This window comes from Denticeps clupeoides, chromosome 6 (assembly GCF_900700375.1).
Source record: "Denticeps clupeoides chromosome 6, fDenClu1.1, whole genome shotgun sequence".
Taxonomy (NCBI): domain Eukaryota; kingdom Metazoa; phylum Chordata; class Actinopteri; order Clupeiformes; family Denticipitidae; genus Denticeps; species Denticeps clupeoides.
In genome coordinates this window covers 23,794,523-23,812,409 of record NC_041712.1, presented here as the reverse complement: position 1 = coordinate 23,812,409, position 17,887 = coordinate 23,794,523, and the positions used below count along the sequence as shown (strand labels likewise).

Below are 17,887 nucleotides of genomic sequence, written 5' to 3'. Positions count from 1 at the left end.
CAGTGGATGCTCACCTTTCTTCTGTTAAACCCTGATAAGACAGAAGCTCTTGTACTTGGTCCTCAAGCAGCCAGACATAAGCGTGCTGACTACATCGTAACTTTGAAAAGCCTTTCTATCTCACCAAGTACTGAAGTAAAGGATCCAGGAGTCCTCATCGATGCAGGTCTCTCATTTGATTCACATGTAGATAATATCACAAGGATAGCATTCTTTCACCTCAGAAATATTGCAAAACTAAGAAACATCATCTCAATGCATGATGCAGAAAAGTTGGTCCGTGCCTTTATTACATCAAGGTTTATTACTGCAACAGACTAATGTCTAGATGCTCTAGTAGGTGCATGAGTAAACTCCAGCTAGTTCAATAGTTCATGCTGCAGCCAGAGTTCTAACTAGAACTACAAAATTTTACCACATCACCCCAGTCTTACAATCACTGCACTGGCTACCCATCAAATTTAGGATTGACTACAAAATCCTTCTTTTGACCTATAAAGCTAAATCTAAACTGAAAACACATCTGTTTTCTCTGGCCTTCTGTCCCATACACAGTGTCAATTATTAAGTCCCCTTTATCACACAGTCACCCTGTTAAGCACAGATAGTGTTAAATTCACCCTAGTTATGCTGTCCTAGTTAGGGTACGAGGCCACTGTAGCACTTATATACCACTATAACTACATATTTCAGTACCAGTCGTACAATACCACCGTCTGCCACTGCTTCTGTTTGTTCTCCCCGAGACATGGAATCAAGCACCCAGACTACTGGTAAACCCCAGTGAAGAGACCAGCAGATAAATCCTGGTTCCTGACAACTGCTAAATGACGACTCAGCATGAAACGAACCAGAGGGTCACCACAGCCACCACCACCGTAACAGGGATCTTCAGATGGACCAGTAGCATCATAATGGACATGTAATGTACGCCATGACGCTGGACTAAAACCTACTCTGCCCTGTCCAGGAACTCAAAATGTGGACAGATGCTCTATACTACACTTTGGACTTTTCCACCTCTTCAACTGTAGGACTTCTTCTCTTATTGGACAAACCATCACCAACCCTGCACTGACACCATTTGCAGGCTCACTCTACCCTGGAAGGGGGTCCCTCTCTGTATCACTCCTTCCCAACGTTTCTTCCTTTCTTTTTTCTCTCTCCTACAGTTTTTCCTTGTGTGCAGAAGGGTCAAGTGTGGGGGTGTCAACTGTAAGGTCTTTCAAAGCTCATTGAGACATACTGTATGTGAGATATGTGATCCAGTAGGACCCTGTAATCCCTTTATTGCATCTTGCACCACTCTAGGAAAGCAGCGCAACTGCATTCACAGATAATGTGCAGCGTGTCCTGTAACCGCTGAAGACATTACGTTATCGCATTTACATATTTCATCCTGATCACCACCGACACGGTTATGTCCCTGGAAAACACACCTAAGCCTGCGGATAATCCATCGAAACATGGCGGTGAATTGTTCCCGTAACAGGTGCCAGGAACCCTGGACTGGATATCGGAAAGCCTGACGTTGTGCTCCTCAGCCACAGCTCTGCTGAAGTTTAAAATGAGAAACCGGGGGAGGTTGCTGACCCATTATAACAATTTGCACAGGCACGGACTCAATTGTCTACTTTAAGTGCTAAATTCCCCCTCTTAATTAATTAGGGGCACAATGACAGGCAACCCTTCACGCAGAAGAACACGTTAGCCGCACATTAGAACGTGCTCATTGTTTAACGTGCGGTTTTTACGGCCTTTTTTCTCCTCCTGCCGACTCGCCGAGGGCCTCGGGCTGCGGTTTCCCAAGCGAATCAGGAGCAGCAGAGCATCTCACATCTTTTCCTGCCTGCCTGCCTTCATCTCAATCACTTTTTACTTATTTTCCACTCTCTTTCGCACATGCATGGGTGCAAACGCACACACACACACACACACACGTCCACACTCTGTATTAGCTGTGCAGTGATCAAGCTCAAACGCAGGTTCGCAGCAGGTGGAAACCAGGACAAAGGAAGCGGTGGTCTCCCATGACAACCACTAATGCTGAGCCCCTGACACGCACAGTCATACACACGTGCACGTTTCAAATGCGGTTTTTACGACAACAACGACAGAAAGGAGTGCCTGAAGCCTAAACCCGCTTCAGAGCTTTGCTTGGGATGTGGGATGTCACACGCAGTCACTAAATGCCCCGATGACAGCCATGTCCTCGGAGGCTACACTTCCCGCAACGCTAATTTGATCTTACATGCCTCGTAAATCCAATAACACAGGCCTAATATCTCATACTGCAGGAGTGAGGCTGGAGACGGAGGAAGAAAATGGGTAAATAAAAGCAGAATTCAATCTCGAAAAGAACGGGCAGAAATGTCCTCTGTGGTGTGGCTGCGTTATATTGATCAGTGAAAAGTGTCGGGGGCTTTTTCGCGACCTTCACTTTCCATTTCCTCCTTTTTTCAGTTTTTAAGATGCTGGCACGATTCAGCATTTCATGCCCATCACACCAAGGGCATTCGCTAATGAGGTCAAAGGTTGTAATAAAGAGTCCAGAGATGAACAGGGACTGAATTCTACACTGAATTCTAAACTGGATTTATTCAGGATGTTAAATTAGCATTTTTTTTGTGTGGACGGTGCCTAATGTTGCAAAATTTGAACAATGTACAGAAAATAGAAAAAATAGACACAGACATCCCTTGAATTGCACTATTTATGAGGTGTCTTGTTGAAGCATACCACACCATTCAGATTCAATTGTTTATCATATCTGTATATATCATATCTTGTGTTATGGGAAGTATGATGATATTTTGGGTCTGACGACAGCTTCTCACATGCCGGCCAGACGTTTAACACGTGCCCAGGACGTTGCAGCATCACCCCAAGTGAGTGAGACAGATGATCTGAGCGACTGTGCCCTGTGGCTGATGGATGATGACGGACGCTGGGGAGGAGGTGCTGATGGGAAATATGAATGACAGCAGAGCTTGTTAACTGCAGTAGTTTGCATCTCATTGGCACGGCCAGACCATTAACCCAGCAGGCTCCTGCAGGCCAGTCTGCAGCGTGGGGGACTGGCACACATAAAGTCCCCATGCTAGAGTAAAAACACTTGAATTTATTTAGAATTGTATATGAGAACACCAACGTAGGGGAATCCAAGTAAAGTCCAATTCAGGCCATGCGTCGTAAAACCAGGATGCAGGGGAAGGTCATGTAGACGAAGAACATGCCAACGAAAAAATATATAACCCCAACCATATACCCCGGGATTGGGTGGGTGTGTCTGCAGTGCAGGGAGCACAAGAGTGGCAAAGAGTGGACAACATTTATTTGACTGTCGTTTCTGTTGGCGTAAGTTACAGCCTGAGCTCTTTTTACAACACTTGCCTGTGTATAAAGTTATAAATATTATAACTAGCTTTAGCTTTTTTTAAAATGATTAATAGCCCTAGTTATTACATTATTGCTACATACTATCCATCACCAAATAACAGTTCGAATGTTTTTGTGTTTCCAAATCCCACAGGATCCATCATGGTGTCAGGTGCAACCATCACTTCACTGGTCTCACGATTCAATTAATTATATCACGATGCATCCAATCAATTTTTCTACATGACTCCACATTATGTTTTCAAATACGTACATCTGAACCAGGCATTTTTCTGGTGTTCGTTGGGTCAGGTGAGTGCAGACTGAGCCCGACTGTTTTTCAACCCGTCCACACGGGCGTTCAGCACCAGCTTTTACACTGCAAATCAACGTTACGCTGCATGCAACGGTTTTTGGGCATCAACTGTAAAGCAAACGCCAGCGAATCGAACACAGCACAAACCGCAGCAAAATGTGGGTGGTGTTCATGTTGAACGTCCGTGTGGACGAGGCTGAACTCAGATCAGGCTGCCACAGTCACTATCGGCACTACTTTTTAACTACAAATAACCAAGATAATAAACAAGCACCGTCATTTTAATGAAATCAATTATGTTCTGCACTGCATTGATGCAAAATCATGCACATCTGCATCGCGATGCTTCGGTTATGATATTAATTTCAACACCTCTATTCATGGTTTCCATATGTAATTAACACAAATAAAAAAAGGCTAAACTACAAGACTGAAGAAGCACTTTATAATAAGAGAAGAACAGAATAGAAGCACATACTTAGCAGAGGCCTCCTGATTGGTCAGTGACACTCGAGACGTGACAGAAGTCGCGTTTATCGCAGAAAGAGGCAAAAGCAACGGTTACGTAATTATATTATAATTATCTTCCGCTGCAGATTTTGTACCACACTGACTTTTTGATTCCCCTGGAATGGCCATTAAACCAACAGACGAACTCAAAGGCAGACATGGACTTCTCCACACCCAGCAGGCATCCGCTGAAGGTCCTTCAAATACGGCACGTCATCAAGAGCATCAAATGAAAAAACTTGAAAAGAGAGCAGGCCGTTCGTAAGCTATGCAAACACACACACACACACAGAGCATGGTGTTAATATGTAAGGTCCAGGCTGGTCCCAATTACAGACAGAAGGTAGAAGAGGAGAAATAATCAACAAAGCAGTGAGGTGTTGAAGCGACCGCAGCGAGGCTTCAGAGAAACAGACGGGCCAAAGAAAAAGAAATAAATTCAAAATAAATGAATAGCCACAAGAGTCTACTTAGGAAAATGTCAAGCAATTAAAACAAATGCCAGCCGCTTCTTGGGCTGCTGGGGACATGGACAGACATCCGGACGTCCCATCGGATTAAATCGGTCCGTCAACCTTGCATCGCGCGCCAGTGCCAGCACTTTACTCCTAGACAATGTAAAGAGAGGCAGAAACGATTTCTGGTCTACGTTTTATTAAAATAACACACAGCAGACAGCAGAGGGGGCGGCCGGGTCACGTACGCGGATCAGCGAGGCCGCCAGCAACAAAACGCCTCGCACCGTAAAAAAGGGAGAGGAGGACAGTGGCCGTCCTCACCGGACCGGGACGATTCTTCTGTCACGTTTAATCCCCCAGCTGCAGCCCAGATGGAGACGGAGGAAGACGGGGTGAGATGAGAGACGAAGGACAGTGGCACTCAGGTAGAAATACAGTACAGGTCAAAAGTTTGGACTTTTTTTCATGACCATTTACGTTGGTAGATTCTCACTGACGGCATCAAAACTATGAATGAACACATGTGGAGTTATGTACTTAACAAAAAGTGGAGACCTGGCCTCCACAGTCACCGGACCTGAACTCAATCCAGATGGTTTGGGGCGAGCTGGACCAACAAGTGCTAAACACCTCTGGGAACTCCTTCAAGACTGTTGGAGAAGCATTTCAGGTGACGACCTCTTGAAGCTCATCGAGAGAATGCCAAGAGTGTGCAAAGCAGTAATCAGAGCAAAGAAACTAGAATATAAAACATGTTTTTTTGTTAAGTACATAACTCCACATGTGTTCATTCATAGTTTTGGTGCCTTCAGTGAGAATCTACCAACGTAAATGGTCATGAAAATAAAGAAAACACGTTGAATGAGAAGGTATCCACCTGTACTGTATACGTACTGAAAGGAGCCACAGAGGCAGAGAACAAGCACAGATGAGAAAGAGAGAGTGGTGGTCTAATCCGACTCCTGACTTATCTACGTATCTGTTTCAGAGTCAACAGGCCTAAACCACGGCAATTATATACTTAAGCGGGATTTATTTCACCACGTCTGGTCAGGTTCCCTTCACACAATGAAATGGCGTCTCATGCTGACGGCCCTAGATCGGCGGTACCCGATGCTGCCCAAGGGAAACCGTTAATCACCACGGAAACTCCAGCACAGAGGCAGGGGTCAGGCAGCGAGGTGTGAGGGAGGACCTGGTGATGCGGCAGGGTTCCCCTCTGATTAATAATTCCTGTCACCGTCCTTCCAGCCACTCACATTTACATTTAAGGCATTTGGCAGACGTCCTTATCCAGAGTGACTTACAACGTGCTTCCATGTTCCCATCGATGAAGTGATCAGTTCTGGTTCACCAGGACCCCCAACTATGAATACATACCAATTACCAAGATATTTTTATTCACTCTGTTCTAGTTTCTATACATAATTTAGACAATAAGAAGGTTACAAGTTCATCTAAATATTCTCTAAAGAGGAAGGTCTTGAGCTGCCGTGTGAAGGTGCTCAGTGACTGAGCTGTTCTGACCTCGAGGGGAAGTTCATTCCACCACCGAGGGGCCAAGATGGAGAAGAGTCTAGATGAGCGTCTTCCTTTTACCTTCAGAGATGGAGGGACCAGGCGAGCAGTACTGGAGTATACGAGGTGCAGTGCGAGGTGTAATAAGGGCTGTGAGGTAGGATGGTGCTACTCCATGTTTGGCTTTGTAGGCCAGCATCAGTATTTTGAACCTGATGCATGCAGCTACTGGGAGCCAGTGGAGGTAATGTAGCAGAGGGGCGGTGTGGAGAACTTGGGAAGGTTGAAGATCAGTCGTGCTGCTGCATTTAGTACATAGAGGTTACCATCGTGAAGGAATAGAGAAGGAATCTACATGAGCGGGAAAGATTGCTGATGTGAGTCGAGAAGGAGAGTTGGTTGTCTATTGTTACTCCAAGGTTGTAGAAGGAGAGAGGGCTGTGAGTTGTGAGCAAGGTCCTGATGTGGTGAAGAATCTGCTGGAGTGAATATTAGTTCAGTTTTGGTGGGATTGCGTTTGTCTCAAGTACAGTAGGTCTGAGTCAAGCTGTGATTACTTGTATTTTCTCTCCATCTCTCCATCCATCTCCATATTAAAGACAACAGTATTTTACTAACTAAATCACACATCTCGAAAAAAGAGAAATCGCAAGTCATTCTTCACACTTCAATAAGGAGAGTGATGGAAAGAGGCTCGAGACTTCCCGTTCGCTTTGAGTGGGGTGACGTCATGTGCTGGGGAGAAACAGTCAGCCAATCAAATTCATTTATGCAACTTTCCTGATGGGTTGACCAATCAGCTGGGCTTACTGTGGGTAAGTCAGAAACAAGGATTGGTTGCCGCTCCTGCCCTACCTGCACTACAGACACACCCACCCTCAAGCATTAAGCATAATTTTGAGCACACGGTAACCAAAACGCATTCGTTTGTGTTAAATACTTCAAATGAATCGCAGCAATCGGCAAGTTCATTCTGAAAGTGACATTTGTAATCCAGAGTAAAATGAATGAAATTGCATTCATCACAGTTGAATGGGGTGTAAACGGGTCACGTAGCGCCCACACGTGCCGGGGGGTGTTAATAGCATGCAGATGTTTGACATTTCTCGCTTTTTTTTTTAACGCTGTTTTCCGGAAATCAGCTTTTTTGGAGAACGGAAGGCGGCAGCTGACTGGATCTCTTACGATCCCATGGTTTGTGGGGATGGTTCTGTGAAAACGTCTTTCCTGAAAGGGCAGGCTCCGCCCCTGCTGTTGTCTTCTTTTTTTAGGTCCCCTTTTCCAAAGATTGGGGTGCAACAGGAGCTAGTGTTTGGTTCCGTCCCAGGTCTCGTTTGTTGAATGACACCATTTTCCCTCTGCCCCCTTCTGTCCATCCACCAGTAGTGCTGCAACATTCAGTCTGGTTCCGCCCGTGGTATCATGGAGGGAAAGTTGTTGTCAGGGACTAATCCTCGTCTTGCCTTAATTGAATCGGCTGGATTAGCTGTTTGCTGTACTGGACGCGGCGCTGACCAGGGGCCGGTAAATAAATAAACGGGGCCGATTTCGCCATAGCGGCTGAGCACCACATGAAACCGACCAGGCCGGGGCCAACGGTAGGCGCATGGTGCGTCCGGCCATCGCCGAGGACAGAAATAGAAATGTACACACACACACACACACACACAATCCTGGTTAAATCCCGGGCTAACCTCTCCATAGCTATCTGGCGATTAGGAGGAAGGATGAGGGAGGCAGGGCTGCTCAGAAAGTTGTGCTGGGGGGGTTTCTTCTGAAACCTCAGCCCCCACCCGAGAGGAACGTGGACAGGGTCCTCTACCTCCTCTACTGAGGGGACTCATTACATCTCTATTTATACACTGAGTGTGTGTGTGTGTGTGTGTGTGTGAAGATTAACATCCCCATTGAACGCAGAACCATTCCACATTCTCTTCTTTTTGAGGAGTTCTACCAAAAACAAAGAGGTGAAAAATTTTGTTTTTCACACTCACACAATTTCACAAAAAGCAAAAAGCGTTGCAATCTTTTAGAAAAGATGCCATGAAACCAGGCCAGTAATCTACAGTAGTATTAATGAACACACACAAAGAGCATCACGCCTTTAACCATCCCTTCTCCAGAGTCCCATTTTCTGTATTCCCAGATTCCCAGAAGGGATCAGCAGCGGCTTCCTGTCTGTTTCTATGTCCATATGTCCCCAGTGAGGAGACCCGAAGGAGACGGGCGATTGGCTACCTGTCCGACCGGAGGCGACGCGGGAAGCGGAAGATGGACGTGATTTGGGGGCCGCTGCAGTGCTGTAGTTCCTTCCTGCTGGATGCGGGGAAATCGACTCACCGAGCACACAGACACACCTTCCATAATCCATCATACACTGAGCGAGGGTCACGTAGCCCGGGATTCAGATCTGGTTCCTGCTTTGTTGGTGTCAGTGTAGTGTTGGGCTGAGGGTGGTGGTACCACACCCGAATCCGTCTTTATTTCATCTGTTCTTTTCCTCAATCTAAATGACATGCAGCCACTGAGTGCTGGTTTCTTTGTTAATGGCTGAATGAATTCTATGACCCTTGACCCCCAGCAGAGTAAACTACTGTATTACAAATGTATTACATTCAGTTAAGTGAAAGTGAAGTGTTTGTTAGACTGAAGTGAGTGGATATAAAAATTGCACACACCCCTGTTAAAATGCCAGGTTATTATGATGTAATGAAAAATAAAGAAAAAAAATAATAATTTCACCTTTAATGTGACCTATAACCTGTACAATTCAATTGGATTTATTTAAATGACAGCATTTGGTCTTCCTTGCACATCTTGACAAATGGGCGTCTGGAACTCTGCGGCAGATGCAAAGTCCCCAACACACAAGATAATGGAGATTAGAGGGGATCTACTGTAATCGTCTGAAGAAGGGATCATATGTGTGCCAAACGCACTGTAAACCGCAAACACGCAGAGATGAAGCGGAACAGGGACCTGGAGGGCCCTGATCGCAGCGGGCGGTTCCAAGGAATAAAACCGACACACAGGATGCAAAATGAATCACGAACAAGTCTGTGTGTTTTGCGTGTGTCTCCACACTTCACAGATTTGCATCCGCTTCTACCTGAGGACATGCAATTATGTGAAAAGGGCGGAACGAATAGAACGTGAGAGGGATATGGCGCAGTACTAAATTAGACGGCTAGAGGTTCATCTGAGAGGAGAAAAAGTGAGCTGAACGTCAGCTGAAAGCGGGCTGCCGAGACCACCACCTTCCTACCCAGCCACAGCTCATTCATTCCCGCCGCTGGAGGAGTGCCGGCCACTTCCCGCGGAGGGAAAAACATTCTCATGATGACGTGGCCTAAGAGGGAAAGTAAATGTGCGGGGAAATGAGTGGGTTTGAAACATAACCGCAGAGTCTAGCCCCCGTTTCACCTCCTCAGGATCCATTTTTAATTACAAACGCGTCACCTGGCGGCGGTGGCTGAGAATTGCAAATCAAATGAACATTTTATAAAAAAAAATGTACATTTGATAACACAAATTTACAACATGCAACACTTTTACCAATCACGAAACAAAGTTACAAGCAGCGAATCCTCCGGGAAGGATAGGTACTATAGACCAGAAATTCGTGTTTGATCATTTACCACTTCGTGGTTACTGATGTTCTTTTACATTTACATTTACAGCATTTACCAGGCGCCCTTATCCAGAGCCACTTACAATCAGTAGTTACAGGGACAGTCCCCCCCTGGAGACACTCAGGGTTAAGTGTCTTGCTCAGGGACACGGTGGTAGGAAGTGGGGTTCGAACCTGGTTTCTTCTTGTTCGTAGGCGAGCGTCTTACCCACTACCACTACTACCACCATTTTAAAATGGGAGGAGCCTGATGTCACGCACGCTGCTGCATAATTCTGGGTGATTATAGATTGTGTTTCTTTCTCGAATTGTCTATTTATTCATTTGAGTTGCTTAATGGGAGAACAGTGGGCAGACACACCCAGCCTCGTACCTGGATACATGGCCCACATCTAATGGCACGATTGGCACCAATGATTGCATGGGACCCTGATTCTGATGTTGAGGGATGTTCAGCGGCACCGAAGCCATTAACGGCTGTCACGGTCTGTAAAACGGAGCACTAAAGGTCCTTGCCGGTGAGGACAGTGTACCAGGGGCATCTTCAGCGCGGAAGTTCCACGCTTTCCTCTCAGCCGAGGCCAGACAGGAGATTGTTCACGCAAACACACCTTCTCCCGGCGGCGCTGGCACGGAAGCATGCCCTCCCTGCCTTTTATGGCAGAGCCGGCTGCCTCGGAAAGGATCCCGCTCGACGTCGCGTTCACTCCAACTTTTCCACAAGTACATTAGCTGCCTGCTGCCATCTGTTAGTGGGTAAATGAGCGTTGTGACGGAGAGCCTCCACGGGGGCTTCTTAATTACAGATGTTTCATTTACTTTACACCGCGGCCCTCGGCACCTCAAAATGTTATTTTCAAACATCAGCAGCAGCAACTGATGAACCCAGCAAACGGTAAAATTAAAAAGACGGCATGCAGAACCACCGCGGACCTGCGCAATAAGTCCCGATCCCAAAAATAAACAGACACAAAGAGGAAGTCACTGCATGTTGGACAGGAGCCCTTTATTGTTGGAGTGTAATGATTTCTGACACCCAAAAGATTAAAAGGGGAGGAGCTTGTAGGCATGATTGACAGCCCTCCCTACTGCGTCATTCTGGACGACTTAAACCCCCTCCTGTCAACACGTCACACTCGATGTGTACATCTCCTCCCTTTCTCCTCCGTTTCACCCCTCGCGCCACTTGTACATGTACATGACCATGCCCACGATCAACACCAACACCAACACGCAGGTTAAAATGTCGTTAGTTCAGGCCTTCTGATGGGTGAACACCTCCCACGTGCTACGTCAGAAACATCAAACTTCAGGCTGAACGAAGGCCACCAGCAGTCAACAAGCAAAAAAAAAAAAGCAGAATAATGTGCTTGATTAAAATCGATGAAGCTATATATCGCGCAGAGTTAATGAGCATGGGGTCAACTGGGGTCAGCATGGGGTCAACTGAGGTGTGCACCCCTCTCTGGAGTATCTCTGGGATGCAGACTTTACTTTTGGTTTTACTTTCATGCAAGTGAGAAGTGGGCAGTGGTGGCTGAGCGGGTTAGGAATCGGAAAGGTGCCACTGAGGTCCCTTTGATCAAGCTACCGTCCCCACACGCTGCTCCCCGGGCGCCTGTCATGGTGCCCCACTGCTCACCAAGGGTGAGCGGTTAAACCAGAAATTCGTGTTTGATCATTTACCACTTCGTGGTTACTGATGTTCTTTTACATTTCCATTTACAGCATTTACCAGGCGCCCTTATCCAGAGCGACTTACAATCAGTAGTTACAGGGACAGTCCCCCCTGGAGACACTCAGGGTTAAGTGTCATGCTCAGGGACACGGTGGTAGGAAGTGGGGTTCAAACCTGGTTTCTTCTTGTTCGTAGGCGAGCGTCTTACCCACTACCACTACTACCACCATTTTAAAATGGGAGGAGCCTGATGTCACGCACGCTGCTGCATAATTCTGGGTGATTATAGATTGTGTTTCTTTCTTGAATTGTCTATTTATTCATTTGAGATGCTTAATGGGAGAACAGTGGGCAGACACACCCAGCCTCGTACCTGGATACATGGCCCACATCTAATGGCACGATTGGCACCAATGATTGCATGGGACCCTGATTCTGATGTTGAGGGACGTTCAGCGGCGCCGAAGCCATTAACGGCTGTCACAGTCTATAAAACGGAGCACTAAAGGTCCTTGCCGGTGAGGACAGTGTACCAGTGTACCAGGCGCCTGTCATGGTGCCCCACTGCTCACCAAGGGTGATGGGTTAAATACAGAGGACACGTTTCACCGTGTCACCGTGTGCTGTGCTGCTCCTTCTCTTTGAAATTCTGCCTGGCAGGCTTCAGACGTGAGCAGCGAAGAAGCAGTAGTGGCGCAGCTGGGGATGATATCGCTTTCACGCGCACGGCCTTGAAATATTATTCTCGGCACAACTGACACGGAAACATGGGAATCTGACTGCCGGCGGGTCGGGCGAGAATATTAATAAATATCCTCAGCCGCAAAGCGAGTTAAAAGTCCGAGCGAGCGGAGAGGCAACGAACTCTGCAGTCAGCAACTGTCACATATAAATCCAAACTAATGATCAAAACGCCACGCCTTCTACGGTTCCTGCAACACTGCGGACGCCATATCCACCTAACAGTGTAATACTTTAATGCAACATTTCAGAGGTCTGTAGATGAAACTAACAAGAATATTTATATATTCAATGATAATATATTGCAATATTTCCCCTACCAGTTCATGATTACAAGACAAGACACTTCGTCACATAAAACATCGTTTTCACTGTTTTTACCGTTTTGCACAGAAGAAATATATAAAAATGACAGGAAAAGTGCTGCTGGTGGATTCGAGACACGGAACTTGCGATTTGCAAAACTTTGTTATGTTTTAAAAACTAAAATTAAATAGACTGAAAGTAACGCCACGGAATGCCACGACAGTCCAGCGCATCGTTCAATTTATAAACATCGGGGAACCTCATTGCTGCTACTGGTTATTAATGTCACCGTTGTGTTAAACCCCGGCTCTATACATGACAACTTTTCCAAGGATTCAAACGAAACACTGCAGCACAGCACACAATGACACAATGAAACGTGTCCTCTGTATTTAACCATCACCCTTGGTGAGCAGTGTGTGGGGACGGTGCTTTGCTCAGTGGCACCTCGGCAGATCGGGATTTGAACCGCCAACCTTGTGATAATGGGCCACCACTGCCCCCGAATATTTGTATACAAATTTAGTCCACCGGGTGGTGCTGTCAGCAGAGATGAGATTTTGTGTGTGACAACACCCTCCACTCCTGCAGATGGCGCTGTACAGCTGGCTACTTTGAATTACTTGCTTATTTTTACATTTTCAGTGAACTGTAGAATATCGCAATATGTACAGTATCACAACATATCGCGATATGATCGTTTTGTGAGATCCTTGCCAATACACACCCCCGTGACTGATCCTGTGATTGATGAATCGAAGGAGAAATCCAACTAGCACTTCCTTCTCAGAAAGAGATTTTTTCCCTTTTCCGCCTGAGTATGGCGAGTTCTGGTGGACCCAGGATCATGTCTGCTGGATCATGTTGCATGTGTGCTGAACCTGAACATGGTCACAGCAGACACGTGAGCCAGTGTGATGAGCGCGGGGTATTACAAAATCCGGTGGTGCCGGGACGCGAGTCGGCGGGAGATTCTGGGGCGCAGCACACACAGGGAATTATTCATGAGGACAGAGCGTCTCGGAGCAGAGAGAACGCCCGCGAGCAACCGACTCCACGGGAGAGCGGGAACTGGAACTGGATCAGTGGCCTTTTCAGGGCTGTGCAGCCACGTCCTCCGCCTGCAATCAGCGGGTTGCTCAAACAGTGACACCAGTCCCCTCATCCACCCTCAAATCAGCCCATCCGCCAATATTATCCATAACCAGACCACACAGACGACATCCAAATCCATTTTTAAACAATCGTAACCAGCTGAACCAGCTCACAGGCCAGCGTCCTGCAGCTACTGCTTTGTAGACTTGAACTATGCATTCAGGACCAAGATCAGAAGCTTCTAACGGCACAAGCGTGCAGTGAGTGAACTCAGATGCAGGAGAAGGTCACCTTGAGGCTTTTGAAGAAACGTCCCTTCACAGGGCCAAAAAATTGGGTGTATGTAAATTCCTCAGGGTGAAAGGTCACCAAATTCACATGGTGACTTGGCGACGTGAAGCTCCAACACCTTGGGGAAAGGTGAAGATTTGCAACTCGGTAATCCTGCCAGGACCTGAAGGGGGTGGTTCATGGAGGAGGTTCGAGGTTCGCGCTTATTCCTATAAACCAGTAATAGGCGTAGTTATCTATACTCCCAGTAAACACGCCTGTAACGTGGTGTTGTAGATCTCTGGACACTCAGAGACTGATAAGATCGGTCACATCAGGTCACAGTAAAAATGTGTCATGGCCTGCAGTGTTCAAGGTTCAAAAAAACTCAACTTGCCAGAGAGTGGCAGATCCGGTCGTCATTAAGGTATAATCAATTATGTAGGGTGGTAGTAGCCTAGTGGGTAACACACTCGCCTATGAACCAGAAGACCCAGGTTCAAACCCCAATTACTACCATCGTGTCCCTGAGCAGGACACTTAACCCTGAGTGTCTCCAGGGGGGGACTGTCCCTGTAACTACTGATTGTAAGTCGCTCTGGATAAGAGCGTCTGGAAAATGCTGTAAATGTAAATTTAAATGTAAATATTAATTTCAGTGCAGCCATTAATCACGATGCACCCATTAATTTGTCTACATTATTTTCAACATCACGTTATGTTTTCAAGTACGTCTGTGGGATGAGCGTTAAGTCCATGCAAACGGCAATCAGGACTCATTACGAATCACCGATTATGAGCTTCATTTCAACGGCCCAAGATTAAACCGTATCGTTATCTGTGTTATGGGTCACCTCGGTTCATAACCCGGGCCTGACCTGCACTCACACACACAACGGGACTGGTAAATTGGATTAGTCTCCCGCCTGCCGTGACCAGGTCACAGCGTTTTACCCTCACCATGCATTTACATTTACATTTACAGCGTTTACCAGACGCCCTTATCCAGAGCGACTTACAATCAGTAGTTACAGGGACAGTCCCCCCTGGGGACACTCAGGGTTAAGTGTCTTGCTCAGGGACACGATGTTAGTAAGCGGGATTTGAACCCGGGTCTTCTGGTTCACAGGCAAGTGTGTTACCCACCAGCCGGCGCCACGGTCCGCATTCCTGAAGACACCTACGCCGTTAAAACGAATAACCCGTGGTCGCCGCTGCCGGGATGCCAAGCGAGACACCCCCTCCCACTGATCTACTGGGTTCACCGCGGCCCTCACCACAACTCCGGGCTGCGTAGGCCGCTTTAGATATACGGCACGAGAACAGTGAGCGATTACAATGTGCCGTTTACGCCGTTATTATTTAGTAATTCCTATGTAGCAACACATTTGTTTCTAGAGAAATAAAAATCCGTAGAAGCTGCATATTTTTCATCATTTATGAAGTGTTTCTATGGCTACTTTCTGCTTAAGCCAGAGTTCCTGGTCATCCAGACCTTCAGAAAAGGCCGGAGCTCCAGCCGTCGCCTCGTCCTGACCGCGCTCTCGCTAAAGAGCGAATTACGTCCACGTCGCTTCTTCTGACGGCGCCCTCTCAGAAAGCCTGCGTGGACTCCCGGTGCCCTGTTCTCCAGCTCCACTTCAGGAGCGTTCCTGGAGGCCATCTGAAGAACCAGCTTTTCTCATGCGGCTGTCCAGTAACGTAGCGTTATCTCCACGATAGCCGTGCAGAGCAACAACACCGCACACCTCGCATAAAATTCTGATTAATAAATGACATTTCGTTGTGGTCACATGGGTGTCAGATTGGAACACAAATTCCTCACTATTAACACATCTTTTAACTTTTAACACCTTTCCCTACACGTTGACTTAACACGGCGTTTAAAAAGAGCTTTATTGCGTGCAGCGGTTTAATAAAGGTGCTTTTTTATGTCTTACGAAAACACACATAAATGTTCTCAGCCTGGAAAGCGCAATGTGAATTCAACGTGAGAATAAAGCAGATCTGCCTCCAGTGACGGATTCTGTTGGTAAATGAGCGAGACGTTTGTCCGATTACGCATACGCTGCCCTTCCGAATGTTGAAATGCCGGAAATGCGTACATGTAGAGATTAACGTGTAGAGTCTCTTATAGTCTTTAGAGTTTCTTAGAGTCGCCTCCACAGTTTTTTTATTCCTCCAGTGTATTTATTTGTATATTGTATAATTTTTATATCATACAGTCGATGATATAGTCGATTATTTTTTTTGCTGCTCTTATCTCGTACTGTCCACTTTCTGCCTTGACAATGTAAATATCCCAATAGTCCCACTTGCGGGACTAATAAAGGATCGTCTTATCTCATCTTATCTTCACAATTAGTGTTGACTTCCAATGAAATGATGCTGTAAAACAACAGGGCTTTCTTACCGACAATGAACCCGACTGATTGGCTGCCACATGTGCCAGGTCATTTGCATACATGCCATAACTTTGCATCGATCGACCATTTCTGTGTGTGTGTGTGGTAATGATCACCTTTCCGCTTATTGGTCAAATTTACAGAAAGTCTGCAGCGCCTGGACAAAGCCGCAACGGCGTGCAGTCATGTCCAGTGCTGTTGCGTATTTTGACAGGACCAACGTTCTGGTGGTGTACCACCACCGTGGACCCCGAAACCCAAGCAAGAGACGGCTGGTCTGCCTGCGTTGGGAAGCTCCACCGACGACGCCTTTCTTCTTCCACTTTTTCCTCCGGGTCTCCTCTGGAACGAGCCGGGGGACGATGGCCAGGACCCCGGTCCCCCGCAGTGCTGGTGCTGCAGAACCAGCTCGACCGCACAGCGGAACACTGGAACAGAGTAAACACCGGAGCCGTGCCTCGGAAGAAGAGGAAGACGAGTTCCAGAGAAAACAGGTCTCACCATCACACACACAAACCACCCCCCCCCATCTTTCGGCCACGCCCACACGGAGCAGGGCTTTGGGCCACATGTCACCGTACATGGTCGCACGGTGCCCCCAGCTCCACCAATCTATTCACTAATGATGATTTATTACAGCAGAATTCTCCTGTAATAAAGCATCCCTTGATCTGACCCGATCGGACAGTGAGAGAGAGAGATAGGGAGAGGAGAGAGACCGTCAATCGTCCCAGCTGACGTATCGATCTATTGATTGGAACTCTGCGCCGTTCGGACCCTCGAAACGGGACGAGAAAAGCCGAACTGCTGCTCACCCGAACACGAAAAGCCGAGGTAAAAGTTGACCTTACCGGCCCCGGCGGTCCTGGACGGGTCCGGGATCCTCTGGTCCACTTTACCGGCGCGCTGCGGTATTTTCGCGAACCGGACGCGCCCCGACGCGGGCTGGTTTAAAAGCCCCGAGTTCGAGTCCGCAGGAGCGGCGGTCCCCCTCCTCCGCCCCGTCCGACCGCTTTCGCTTTCGGCCAGCAGCCGACAGACGCCCGTCAGACGTGGCCGAGCCCGCGGCGATCCTGCGGAGCGGCGGACTGCCGAGATCCGGCACGGAACGCGCAACTTTCAGCGGCGCCGCGACGCGCCGCCCTGCCCTGCGTCGGGTCCTAAAGCCCGCCGGCGCCGTGCCGAGTTCCGGCAACTCGAACTCCGTGACACCAGGTGGCGCTGTGCCGCGAAAGACGGTGAGCAACGTCAAACAATCACAATACACGGCAGTTGTTAGCTGAATGAATTGATTATTGAGTGTTAATTGTGTACTTTGAGAGCAATAAACAAATGAGTGAAACATGCAGCCTTTGTTATTTTAACAAAGTTAAATAGAGAACACACACCAAACCATTTTAGGTAACTTCTTTCATCATCTGAAACATTTACCATTGTAATTGGTGGCAGTGGTGGCCTATTGGTTAAGGAAGCGGCCCCGTAATACGAAGGTTGCAGATTCGAATCCCGATCCGCACAGGTACCACTGAGCAAAGCCCCGTCCCCACACACTGCTCCCCGGCCTGTCTCGCCTGTCGTGGC

At 47.4% G+C, this 17,887-nt stretch overlaps 1 protein-coding gene across 3 annotated transcripts in view; it reads right to left on the bottom strand.

The window, feature by feature from the left end:
- The window catches only part of camkk1a (calcium/calmodulin-dependent protein kinase kinase 1, alpha a), a 46,238-nt gene extending 28,794 nt beyond the window's left edge, over window positions 1-17,444 (bottom strand). For 2 of the 3 annotated variants that reach the window (XM_028982426.1, XM_028982428.1), the window contains exon 1: window positions 17,158-17,444. The gene's annotated coding sequence lies outside the window, so the exon portion shown is untranslated. Of the gene's footprint in view, window positions 1-8,418; window positions 8,442-17,157 lie in introns of those variants that run through there. The other variant, XM_028982427.1, reaches the window with a different exon arrangement.
- Between the last annotated feature and the right edge of the window lie 443 nt (window positions 17,445-17,887).